Source organism: Macaca nemestrina, chromosome 16, assembly GCF_043159975.1.
Source record: "Macaca nemestrina isolate mMacNem1 chromosome 16, mMacNem.hap1, whole genome shotgun sequence".
NCBI lineage: Eukaryota > Metazoa > Chordata > Mammalia > Primates > Cercopithecidae > Macaca > Macaca nemestrina.
Genome location: NC_092140.1, coordinates 85,908,301 through 85,921,909, shown reverse-complemented (window position 1 = coordinate 85,921,909; position 13,609 = coordinate 85,908,301). Strand labels below are relative to the sequence as shown.

Below are 13,609 nucleotides of genomic sequence, written 5' to 3'. Positions count from 1 at the left end.
AGAGCTGGAAAGACCTTAGAAATCACTTGGTCCAACCCTTCTTTCCATATTACAAATGAGAACACTGAGACCAAAAGAAAACCAAGCAATCTGCCATGGAGATGCTGCAGCCAGTTAGAGGCAGGTCCCTGGTTCTCACTCTAGGGCTCTGGATCAATGGCTGTCAATGACTTTCAAAACCTTTGTTTTTTAAGCTGCAATCCACATTAATAAACCTAGGAGACACACACACACACACACACACACACACACACACACACCCAATACTTAAACCTTTTGATATTTTCCATTCTGCTCTATTTACTTTTATTTTTAAAAGATGTTAGTCACAACCCAGTCACTTTATTTTACAACTCACTGATAAGTCATGATCCATAGCTTAAAAAACACCATCCTAGAACATCCATTTTCTAAATCTGTGTGTCTCAAATTAGAAAAACCAAAGATGGTGGAATTGGAGTGCTGGGCATTGTGCATAACCACCACTTCTTCCCTAGACTGTAGGCCAAACAACTCGAGTGGAGCTGCTGGAATGGTAGCATCTCAGCAAGAAAATGACAGAAAGAAAAATGACCGAGAACTCTACTTTAAGTGGAAACAGCCCACCTTGTCTTATCTGAAATTTCTAGAGGTCAGACTCCACATGTATTGACTAAGCAAAGATATTTACATTCAGGGGATGCTTTGAGTTGCAAAATGTTGCTTTTATCTATCTAAGAGTTGTGAGGATGGCCAAGGCTCTTTGGAGAATTTATCTAATTAAGCCTGATAATATTCTCACCAGGAAGGAAGAAGTCATGGTGAGAGACACGACTAGCTGGATTTCCTAAGTTGACTAAGAATTCCTAAGCGTAGCTGGGGAAGGTGACAGCGCCCACCTTTAAACATGGGGCTGGTAACTCAGCTCACACCCAACCCATCAGGTAGTAAAGGGAGCTCACTAAAATACCAATTAGACTAAAAGCAGGAGGTAAAGAAATAGTCAATCATCTATCCCCTGAGAGCACAGCGGGAGGGACAATGATCGGGCTATAAACCAGGCATTCGAGCCAGCAGTGGCAACCCACTTTGGGTCCCCTCCCATTGTATGGGAGCTCTGTTTTCACTCTATTAAATCTTGCAACTGCACACTCTTCTGGTTCGTGTTTGTTCCAGCTTGAGCTGAGCTTTCACTCACCATCTACCACTGCTGATCGCCCCCGTCCCAGACCCATTGCTGACTTCCACCCCTCTGGATCTGGCAGGGTGTCCTCTGCACTTCTGATCCATCCAGGCGCCTATTGCTGCTCCTGATTGGGCTAGAGGCTCGCCATTGTTCCTGCGCAGCTAAGTGCCCGGGTTCGTCCTAATCGAGCGGAACACTAGTCACTGGGTTCCATGGTTCTCTGTGACCCACGGATTCTATAGCTATAACACTCACTGCATAGCCCAAGGTTCCATTACTTGGAATCCGTGAGGCCAAGAACCCCAGGTCAGAGAACAAAAGGCTTGCTGCCATCTTGGGAGTGGCCCACCACCATCTTGGGAGTGGGCTGCCACCATCTTGGGAGCTCTAAGAACAAAGACCCACTGGTAACAATGGTACTAGCAGGAGTAAGAGCAGGGCCAGGTGAGGTGAGTGAAGCACTATGATTACTGAATGTTTTTGTATCTGTGTAACATGGCTTTACTCCCTTCACCTTAATCCGGCCCCATCAGGTCTTGTCTTTATTTAAAATGTTGATATTATATACATCACAGATTTTAGCATTAATTTTTATTGTTAAAATATTGCATTAAAAATTATTTATTTTAATGCAATTTTTAGCATTCCCTTAAATTTTGCACTTCATTGACCTTACTCTAGTCTTGGCCCAAAGAGATTCTTAAGTCAGCTACTAACTACTGCATGTTAAATAAGAAAGTATCAAAAACAGGCTTTCTAAAAACTACTTCTCCAATTAGTTTCACTAAGCACCATGACTAAATCATCTTAACATCCTACCAGTGATGTTTCAGAACTAGCAAACTCAGTCATCATAAGACAAAGTTTGTAGTAACATCTTTCATACCTTTGCAGTTAAAACTAGTTCAGAGGCAATAAGGAAGGCACAAACCACATTTCCAGTTCTTCCTAGAAAAGAAGTTAGTTCAAGGAACATACGTGGTATAAAAACACACTCAAAAATATTCAAGGAGTTCATTTTAAATTGATTTTCTTTCTTTTTTTGAGACAGAGTCTTGCTGTGTCACCCAGGCCGAAGTGCAGTGGCACAATCTTGGTTCACTGCAACCTCCACCTCACAGGTTAAAAATACGCAAATTACATTTACAGTAAAAATATTTCTCACCACCTCTCTACAAAAAGACATGATGAAGTTTTTACTAAATCTATAAGAAAGCAATAATTCATGTGTTTATAAATTTTTTTGGATAATAGTAAAAAAGAAAAATTCCTTTAGTCAACTTGTTTAGTACACTAATATAACTGATTCCAAACTTGTACAAATATAGAAGAAGAAAAGATAACTTTATACCAGTCTATACACATGAATGTAGATTTAAAAATATACATATTTTCAAAATGAATTCAGCAATGTAGAAACACCATGTATCAACACCAAATGCCATTTCTCTTAAGAATGCAAGGATTTTTTTTTCCAAGATGGCAGATTACAGGCTTTTAGCATGCCTCAGTCATTTGGAAATAGCAAGCTAGTACATAAAGATAAACTCTGTGAACTTTAATTCAAGAAAGAAAATGGCAATTCCCTGGAATTATGAAGGACACCCCAGATCCTGGGGAGGACAATGCAGCCCAAACAGCCCTCATTACAGCATTCGACTGATAAAAGAGAGTGAAGCCTCAGTATGTGAGAAAGGCAGACAACATCCTTCTGTCTTACCTTTCCACTGGGGATTCAAGCAACCTGGGGATTCAAGCAACCTGCGGCTTCTCCCAAGCCCTGGAACTAATTTGAGGAGAGAGTGGGAGACTTTGTGAGGGAAAGACACACGGAAAAGCTGCAGGCATTTTCCCAAATCTGAACTAAGAGAAGGGCAATATTGGGGGACTTTCCCCATCTGGCTCCACCCATGTTGTACCCCCAACACCCCTACCCCTAAGGCTGAGGAGGGAGCTCAGATTAATGTATACTCTGGGAATCAGTCCATTGCCTGAGGCAACAGAAAGCTCCTCTCCATAAACAAGGATCAAGTATATAGCCAGCAGCACTGGCCACAGCCAGCTCTTACCCATGGTGCCATCTACTGGCTTGTAGGTCAAACCACACACCCAATATAAAACTTTCTGACCGAAGTGCATAGGGCTACAGAAGCAAAGCCAAAAGATGCCATCTAGCATGCTCTACAGCCACACCCCCTAGGGAAGAGGGAAAGGGAAAGAAGAAGAAAGAAGAAAGAAGGAGGAGGAGGAGGAGGAAGAGGAAGAAGAAGAAGAAATATAATAATAATAATAATATCATCATAGGAAAGGAAAGGAAAAAAAAATCTACTCAAAGAAAAATAATTACAAAAACTAGAAGTGCTAGCATCTCCAGATGAGAAGGACCAGTGCAAGAATTCTGGCACCATGAGAAATCTGAATGTAGTGACACCACCAAAGGATCACACTAGCTCTCTGGCAATGCTTTCTACCAAAATGAAAACTCAGAAATGACAAAGAATTCAAAGCATGGGTTGCAAGAAAGCGCAATGAGATTCAAGGTTTAAATCAACAAAAAGAAACTTCTTTCTTTTTTTTTTTTTTTTCGAGACGGAGTCTCGCTCTGTCGCCCAGGCTGGAGTGCAGTGGCCGGATCTCAGCTCACTGCAAGCTCCGCCTCCCGGGTTCACACCATTCTCCTGCCTCAGCCTCCCGAGTAGCTGGGACTACAGGCGCCCGCCACCGCGCCCGTCTAGTTTTTTGTATTTTTTAGTAGAGACGGGGTTTCACCGTGTTAGCCAGGCTGGTCTCAAACTCCTGACCTGGTGATCCGCCCGTCTCGGCCTCCCAAAGTGCTGGGATTACAGGCTTGAGCCACCGCGCCCGGCCAAAAAGAAACTTCTAAATCAACCCAGGAAATGAAGGAAGAGATAAACATCTTAATAAGAAATTAATCAGAACTTCTGGAATTAAAAAAACTCACTTAAGGAATTTCAAAATACAATTGAAAGCTTTTATCAATAGACTGGACCAAGTAGAAAACATAATTTCAGAGCTTGAAAACTGATCTATTGAATTAATGCAGTCAGACAAAAATAAAGAAAAAGATTTTTTAAAAGTGAAGAAAGGCTTTCAGAGATATGAGATTATGTAAAGTGATCAAACCTACAAATTACTGGCATTCCATAGAGAAAAGGAGAAAAAGAAAACAACCTGGAAAACATATTTGATGGAATAATTCAAGAAAATTTATTGACTCTTGCTAGAAAGGTAGACATCTAGGTACAATAAAGCCAGAGAGCACCTGCAAGATACTATAAAAAAATGAACATTACCAAGGCATATACTCACCAGACTGTCCAAGGTCACCATTAAAGAAAAAATCCTAAAAGGCACTAGAGAAAAAGGCCAGTTCACATACAAAGGGAGCCCCATCAGGATAAGAGCAGACTTCTCAGCAGAAACCTTACAAGCCAGGAGAGATTGGGGGGTCTATTTTCAGAATTCTTAAAGAAAATAAATTATAATCAAAAGATTCATATCCTTCCAAACTAGCTTCAGGAGTGAAGGAGAAAAAAAAAACAAAAACATTTTTCCAGAGAGGCAAGTGCCAAGAGAATTCATTACCACTAGACCACTCTTACAAGAGATGCCTAAGGGGGTTCTAAACATGGAAATGAAGGAATGATACCTGCTATATAACATACTTAAGTACATAGCACACAGACCCTATAAAACAACCACACAATAGAAAGTACAAAATACCAGCTAACAATTTCACGATAGGGTGAAAAGCTCACAGGTCAATATTAGCCTTGAATGGCAAATGGTTTAAAGACACCACTTAAAAGTCACAGAGTGGCAAGTTGGATTACAAAAACAAAAAAAATTAAAAAACAAAACCCATCTGTCTGCTGTCTTCAAGAGACCCATTTCACATGTAACACCACCATTACATTCAAAGTAAAGGGTTGAAGAAAGATCTATCACACAAACAAAACAAAAAAGAGCAGGGGTCACTATTCCTAAAACCGATAAAACAGGCTTTAAGCTAACAATAGTAAAAAAGGACAAAAAAGGGCATTACATAATGATAAGGAATTCAATTCAACAAGAAGCCTTAACTATCCTAAATATATATGCACCCAACATTGGCTCACCCAGGTTAATAAAACAGACACTTCTAGACCTGTGAAAACACTTAGCCACACAACAATAGTTAGGAAACTTCAACACCTACTGATAACATTACACAGATCATTAAGGCAGAAAACTAAAAAAGAAATTAACTTTGGACTTAAATTCAATACTTGACCAATTGTACCTAATAGAAACCTAAAGAACACTCCACCCATCAACCACAGAATATACATTCTTCTCATTTGCATACCAAACGTATTTCAAGATCAACCACATGTTCCACCATGAAGCAGGACTCAATAAATTAAAAAAAAAAAAAATTGAAATCATACCAATCATTCTTTTGGACCACAGTTGAATAAAAATAGAAACCAATACCAAGAAGATCTCTAAAAACCACACAATTACATGGAAATTAAACAACTTGCTCCTGAATGACTTTTGGGTAAACAATAAAATTAAGGCAGAAATAAAAAAATTCTTTGAGGAAGTTGGTTCTAAGATGGCCGAATAGGAACAGCTCCACTCTGCAGCTCCCAGCGTGACTGATACAGCAGACAGGTGAATTCTGCATTTCCAACTGAGGTACCTGGTTCATCTCACTAGGACTTGTCAGACAGTGAGTGCAGCCCACAGAGGGTGAGCCGAAACAGGGTTGGACATCACCTCACCTGGAAAGCACAAGGGGTCGGGGGATTTCCCTTTCCTAGCCAAGGGAAGCCGTGACAGACTGTACTGGGAAAATCGGGACACTGCCACCTAAATACTGCTTGCACTTTTCCAGTGGTTTTAGCAAACGGCACACCAGAAGATTATATCCTGCGTCTAGCTCAGCAGGTCCCATGCCCATGGAGACTTGCTCACTACTAGCGCAGCAGTCTGAGACTGAACTGTGAGGCGGTATGCCTGGCTGAGGGAGGGGCGTCCACCATTGCTAAGGATTGAGTAGGTAAACAAAGCAGGTGGGAAACTTGAACTGGGTGGAACCCACCGCAACTCAAGGAGGACCACCTGCCTCTGTAGACTTGACCTCTGGGGGAAGGGCATAGCTGAACAAAAGGCAGCAGAAGCTTCTGCAGACTTAAATGTCCCTATCTGACAGCTCTGAAGACAGCAGTGGTTCTCCCAGAATAGTGTTTGAGCTCTGAGAATGAACAGACTGCCTCCTCAAGTGGGTCCCTGACCCCTGTGTAGCCTAATTTGGAGACAACTCCCAGTAGGGGCGAACTGACACCTCATACAGCTGGGTGCCCCTCCGAGATGAAGCTTCCAGAGGAAGGATGAGGCAGCAATATTTGCTGTTCTGCAATATTTGCTGTTCTGCAGCCTCAACTGGTGATACCCAGGCAAACAGGGTCTGGAGTGGACCTCCAGCAAACTCCAACAGACCTGCAGCTGAGGGACCTGACTGTTAGGAGGAAAACTAACAAACAGAAAGGAATAGCATCAATATCAACAAAAAGGGCATCCACACCAAAACCCCATCTGTAGGTCACCATCATCAAAGACCAAAGGTAGCTAAAACCACAAAGATGAGGAGAATCCAGAGCAGAAAAGCTGAAAATTCTAAAAACCAGAGCACTCCTTCTCCTCCAAAGGATTGCAGCTCCTCACCAGCAACGGAACAAAGCTGGACGGAAAATGACTTTGATGAATTGACAGAAGTAGGCTTCAGAACGTTGATAATAACAAAGTTCTCCAAAGTAAAGGAAGATGTTCACACCCATCGCAAGGAAGCTAAAAACCTTAAAAAAAGATTAGATGAATGGCTAACTAGAATAAACAGTGTAGCGAAGACCTTAAATGACCTGATGGAGCTGAAAACCATGGCGCGAGAACTATGTGACGCATGCACAAGCTTCAGCAGCCAATTCAATCAAGTGGAAGAAAGGGTATCAGTGATTGAAGATCAAATGAATGAAGAGAAGTTTAAAGAAAAAAAGAGTAAAAAGAAATGAACAAAGCCTCCAAGAAATATGGGACTATGTGAAAAGACAAAATCTATGTTTGATTGGTGTACCTGAAAGTGAAAGGGAGAATGGAACCAAGTAAGAAAACACTTCAGGATATTATCCAGGAGAACTTCCCCAACTAGCAAGGCAGGCCAACATTCAAATTCAGGAAATACAGAGAACACCACAAAGATACTCCTCGAGAAGAGCAACCCCAAGAAACATAATTGTCAGATTCACCAAGGCTGAAATGAAGGAAAAAATGTTAAGGGCAGCCAGAGAGAAAGGTCAGGTTACCCACAAAGGGAAGCCCATCAGACTAGCAGCAGATTGCTTGGCGGAAACTCTATAAGTCAGAAGACAGTGGGGGCCAATATTCAACATTCTTAAAGAAAAGAATTTTCAACCCAGAATTTCACATCCAGCCAAACTAAGCTTCATAAGTGAAGGACAGATAAAATCCTTTACAGATAAGCAAATGCTGACAGATTTTGTCACCACCAGGCCTGCCTTACAAGAGCTCCTGGAGGAAGCACTAAACACAGAAAGGAACAACTGGTACCAGCCACTACAAAAACATGCCAAAGTGTAAAGACCATCAATACTAGGAAGAAACTGCATCAACTAATGGGCAAAATAATCAGCTAACGTCATAATGACAGGATAAAATTCACACATAACAATATTAACCTTAAATGTAAATGGGTTAAATGCCCCAGTTAAAAGACACAGATTGACAAACTGGATAAAGAGTCAAGACCCATCAGTGTGCTGTATTCAGGAGACCCATCTCACATGCAGAGACACACATAGGCTCAAAATAAAGGGGTGAAGGAAGATCTACCAAGCAAATGGAAAACAAAAAAAAAGCAGGGGTTGCAATCCTAGTCTCTAATAAAACAGACTTTAAACTAACAAAGATCAAAAGAGACAAAGAAGGGCATTACATAATGGTAAAGGGATCAATTCAACAAGAAAAGCTAACTATCCTAAATATATATGCACTCAATATAGGAGCACCCAGATTAATAAAGCAAGTCCTTAGAGATCTACAAAGAGACTTAGACTCCCACACAATAATAATAGGAAAATTTAACATCCCACTGTCAATATTAGACACATCAGTGAGACAGAAGGTTAACAAGGATATCCAGGACTTGAACTCAGCTCTGAACCAAGCAGACTTAATAGACATCTACAGAACTCTCCACCCCATATCAACAGAATATACATTATTCTGAGCACAACATTGCATTTATTCCAAACTTGACCACATAGTTGCAAGTAAAGCACTCCTCAGCAAACGTAAAAGAACAGAAATCACAACGAACTGTCTCTCAGACCACAGTGCCATCAAATTAGAATGCAGGGTTAAGAAACTCACTCAAAACTGCACAACTACATGGAAACTGAACAACCTGCTCCTGAATGACTACTGGGTAAATAACGAAATGAAGGCAGAAATACCAATGGTCTTTGAAACCAATGAGAACAAAGATACAACATACCAGAATCTCTGGGACATATTTAAAGCAGCATGTAGAGGGAAATTTATAGGACTAAATGCCCACAAGAGAAAGCAGGAAAGATATAAAATTGATACCCTAACATCACAATTAAAAGAACTAGAGAAGCAAGAGCAAACACATTCAAAAGCTAGCAGAAGGGAAGAAATAACTAAGATTAGAGCAAAACTGAAGGAGATAGAGACACAAAAAACCCTTCAAAAAATCAGTGAATCCAGGAGCTGGTTTTTTGAAAAGATCAACAAAATTGATAGACCACTAGCAAGACTAATAAAGAAGAAAAGAGAGAAGAATCAAATAGACGCAATAAAAAGTGATTATCAAGGGGTTATCACCACCTCTCCCACAGAACTACAAATTACCATCAGAAAATACTATAAACACCTCTATGCAAATAAACTAGAAGATCTAGAAGAAATGGATAAATTCCTGGACACATACACCCTCCAAGACTAAACAGGAAGATGTCGAATTCCTGAATAGACCGATAACAGGCACTGAAATTGAGGCAATAATTAATAGCTTACCAACCAAAAAAAGTTCAGGACCAGACGGATTCACAGCCGAATTCTCAAGAAGTACAAAGAGGAGCTGGTACCATTCTTTCTGAAATTATTCCAATCAACAAAAAAAGAGGGAATCCTCCCTAACTCATTTTATGAGGCCAGCATCATACTGATACCAAAGCCTGGCAGAGACACACACACACAAAAAAGAGAATTTTAGACCAATATCCCGGATGAACATCGATGAGAAAATCCTCAATAAAATACTGGCAAACTGAATCCAGCAGCACATCAAAAAGCTTATCCACCATGATCAAGTGGGCTTCATCCCTGGGATGCAAGGCTGGTTCAACATACACAAATCAATAAACATAATCCATCATATAAACAGAATCAAAGACAAAAACCACATGATTATCTCAATAGATGTAGGAAATGCCTTCGACAAAATTCAACAGCCCTTCATGCTAAAAACTCTCTATAAACTAGGTATTGATGGACCTTATCTTAAAATAACAAAAGTTATTTATGACAAACCCACAGCCAATATCGCACTGAATGGGCAAAAACTGGAAGCATTCCCTTTGAAAACTGGCACAAGACAGGGATGCCCTCTCTCACCACTCCTATTCAACACAGTGTTGGAAGTTCTGACCAGGGCAATCAGGCAGGAGAAAGAAATAAAGGGTATTCAATTAGGAAAAGAGGAAGTCAAATTGTCCCTGTTCGCAGATGACATGATTGTATATTTAGAAAACCCCATCGTCTCAGCCCAAAATCTCCTTAAGCTGATAAGCAACTTCAGCAAAGTCTCAGGATACAAAATCAATGTGCAAAAATCACAAGCATTCTTATACACCAGTAACAGACAAACAGAGAGCCAAATCATGAGTGAACTCCCATTCACAATAGCTTCAAAGAGAATAAAATACCTAGGAATCCAACTTACAAGGGATGTAAAGGACCTCTTCAAGGAGAACTACAAACCACTGCCCAGTGAAATAAAAGAGGACACAAACAAATGGAAGAATATACCATGCTCATGGATAGGAAGAATCAATATTGTGAAAATGGCCATACTGCCCAAAGTAATTTATAGATTCAATGCCATCTCCATTAAGCTACCAATGACTTTCTTCACAGAATTGGAAAAAACTGCTTTAAAGTTCATATGGAACCAAAAAAGACCCCGCATTGCCAAGACAATCCTAAGCCAAAAGAACAAAGCTGGAGGCATCATGCTACCTGACTTCAAACTATACTACAAGGCTACAGTAACCAAAACAGCATGGTACTGGTACCAAAACAAAGATATAGACCAACGGAACAGAACAGAGCCCTCAGAAATCATACCACACATCTACAACCATCTGATCTTTGACAAACCTGACAAAAACAAGAAATGGGGAAAGGATTCCCTATTTAATAAATGGTGCTGGGTAAGTTGGCTAGCCATAAGTAGAAAGCTGAAACTGGATCCTTTCCTTACTCCTAATACGAAAATTAATTCAAGATGGATTAGAGACTTAAATATTAGACTTAAAACCATAAAAACCCTAGAAGAAAACCTAGGTAATACCATTCAGGACTTAGGCATGGGCAAGAACTTCATGTCTAAAACACCAAAAGCAACGGCAACAAAAGCCAAAATTGACAAATGGGATCTAATTAAACTAAAGAGCTTCTGCACAGCAAAAGAAACTACCATCAGAGTAAACAGGCAACCTACAGAATGGGAGAAAATTTTTGCAATCTGCTCATCTGACAAAGGGCTAATATCCAGAACCTACAAAGAACTTAAACAAATTTACAAGAAAAAAACAAACAACCCCATCAAAAAGTGGGCAAAGGATATGAACAGACACTTCTCAAAAGAAGACATTCATACAGCCAACAGACACATGAAAAAATGCTCATCATCACTCGCCATCAGAGAAATGCAAATCAAAACCACAATGAGATACCATCTCACACCAGTTAGAATGGCAATCATTAAAAAATCAGGAAACGACAGGTGCTGGAGAGGATGTGGAGAAATAGGAACACTTTTACACTGTTGGTGGGACTGTAAACTAGTTCAACCATTGTGGAAAACAGTGTGGCGATTCCTCAAGGATCTAGAACTAGAAATACCATTTGACCCAGGCATCCCATTACTGGGTATATACCCAAAGGATTATAAACCATGCTGCTATAAGGACACATGCACACGTATGTTTATTGCAGTACTATTCACAATAGCAAAGACTTGGAATCAACCCAAATGTCCATCAGTGACAGACTGGATTAGGAAAACGTGGCACACGTTTCCACACCATGGAATACTATGCAGCCATAAAAAAGGGATGAGTTTGTGTCCTCTGTAGGGACATGGATGCAGCTGGAAACCATCATTCTCAGCAAACTATCTCAAGAACAAAAAACCAAATACCACATGTTCTCACTCATAGGTGGGAATTGAACAATGAGATCACTTGGACACAGGAAGGGGAACATCACACACCAGGGCCTATTGTGGTGGGGGGGAGGGATAGCATTAGGAGATATACCTAATGTAAATGATGAGTTAATGGGTGCAGCACTCCAACATGGCACATGTATACATATGTAACAAACCTGCACGTTGTGCACATGTACCCTAGAACTTAAAGTGTAATAATAATTTAAAAAATCCTCAACAAAATACTAACCAATTGAATCCAAAAGCATATCAAAAAGATATGATAGCAGGATCAAGTGGGATTTGTCCCAGAAATGCAAAGGTAGTTCAACATACACAAATCCACAAAGAGGACACATCACATCAACCGAATGAAGGACAAAAACCATATCATCATTTCAAGAGATCTAGAAAAAGCATTTGATAAAATTCAAAGTCTCTTCATGATAAAAACTCTCAAAAAACTAGGTATTGAAGGAGCATATTAATACCTCAACATAATAAAGGCTACATATGACAAACCCACAGTTAACATCATACTATCATAGCGTTCAGCTTTTCCTCTAGGAACTGGAACAAGGCAAGGATGTCTATTTTCATCACTCATATTCAACACAGTACTGGAAGTCTTAGCCAGAGCAATCAGGCAATAGAAACAAGTAAAAGACATCCAAATTGGAAGAGAGGAAGTAGAACTGTCCCTCTTTGCAGATGACATGATCTTGTATCTAGAAAAACCTAAAGACTCCACAAAAAACTCCTAGATCTGATAAATAAGTTCAGTAAAGTTGTAGGATACAGCCGGGTGTGGTGGTTCACGCCTGTAATCCCAGCACTTTGGGAGTCCTAGGCAGGAAGATCACCTAAGGTCAGGAGTTCAAGACCAGCCTGACCAATACAGTGAAACCCCGTCTTAACTAAAAACATAAAAATTAGCCAGGCATGGTAGCATGCGTTTGTAGTCCCAGCTACTCAGGAGGCTGAGACAGGAGAAGCACTTGAACCCAGGAGGCGGAGGTTGCAATGAGCCAAGACTGCTCCACTGCACTCCAGCCTGGGCTACAGAGCAAGACTCTGTCTCAAAAAAAAAAAAAAAAGAAAAAAGAAAAGAAAAAAGAAAAAAGTTGTAGTATGCAAAATCAACATACAAAAATCAGTCGCATTTCTATACACCAATAATAAACTAGCTGAGAAAGAAATCAAGAAGGAAATCCCACTTATAAGAGCTAAAAGAAAATAAAATACGTAGGAAATAAATTTAACCAAGTAGGTGAAAACCTCTACAAGGAAAACTACAGAACATTGATGAAAGAAATTAAAAAAGACTTAAAGAAATGGAAAGACAATCCATGCTCATGGATCAGAAAAAATTAATGCTGTTAAAATGACCATACAATCCAAAGCAATCTACAGATTCAATAAAATCTCTATCAAAATATCAACGTCATTTTTCACAGAAGTAGAAAAAATAATCCTAAAATTCATATGGAACCAAAAAAAAAATAGCTCAAATAGCCAAAGCAATCCTAAGTAAAAAGAAAGCTGGAGACATTATACTATCTGGCTTCAACATATATTACAATGCTCTAGTGATCAAAATAGCATGGTATTGGTATAAAAACAGGTATAACATGAAACAGAATAGAAAACTCAGAAATAGATCCATACATTTACAGCCAATTGATTTTCAACAAAGGTGTCAAGGACATTCATTGGGGAAAGGATATCTTCTTCAATAAATGGTGCTGGGAAAATTGGATGTCCATATGCAAAAGAACATGACTAACCTCCTACCTTTCACTATATACAAAAATCAACTCAAGATGGATTAAAGACTTAAACACAAGGCCTGAAATCATAAAACTACTAGAAAAAAACAGGGGAAGCACTTAAGGACACTG

The 13,609-nt window shown here is 39.8% G+C and overlaps 1 long non-coding RNA gene across 7 annotated transcripts in view; it reads right to left on the bottom strand.

Annotated features, from left to right (window-relative positions):
• Nucleotides 1-13,609, bottom strand: part of LOC105491743 (uncharacterized) — a 74,421-nt gene that overhangs the window by 20,886 nt on the left and 39,926 nt on the right. The gene's annotated exons all lie outside the window — the stretch shown is intronic.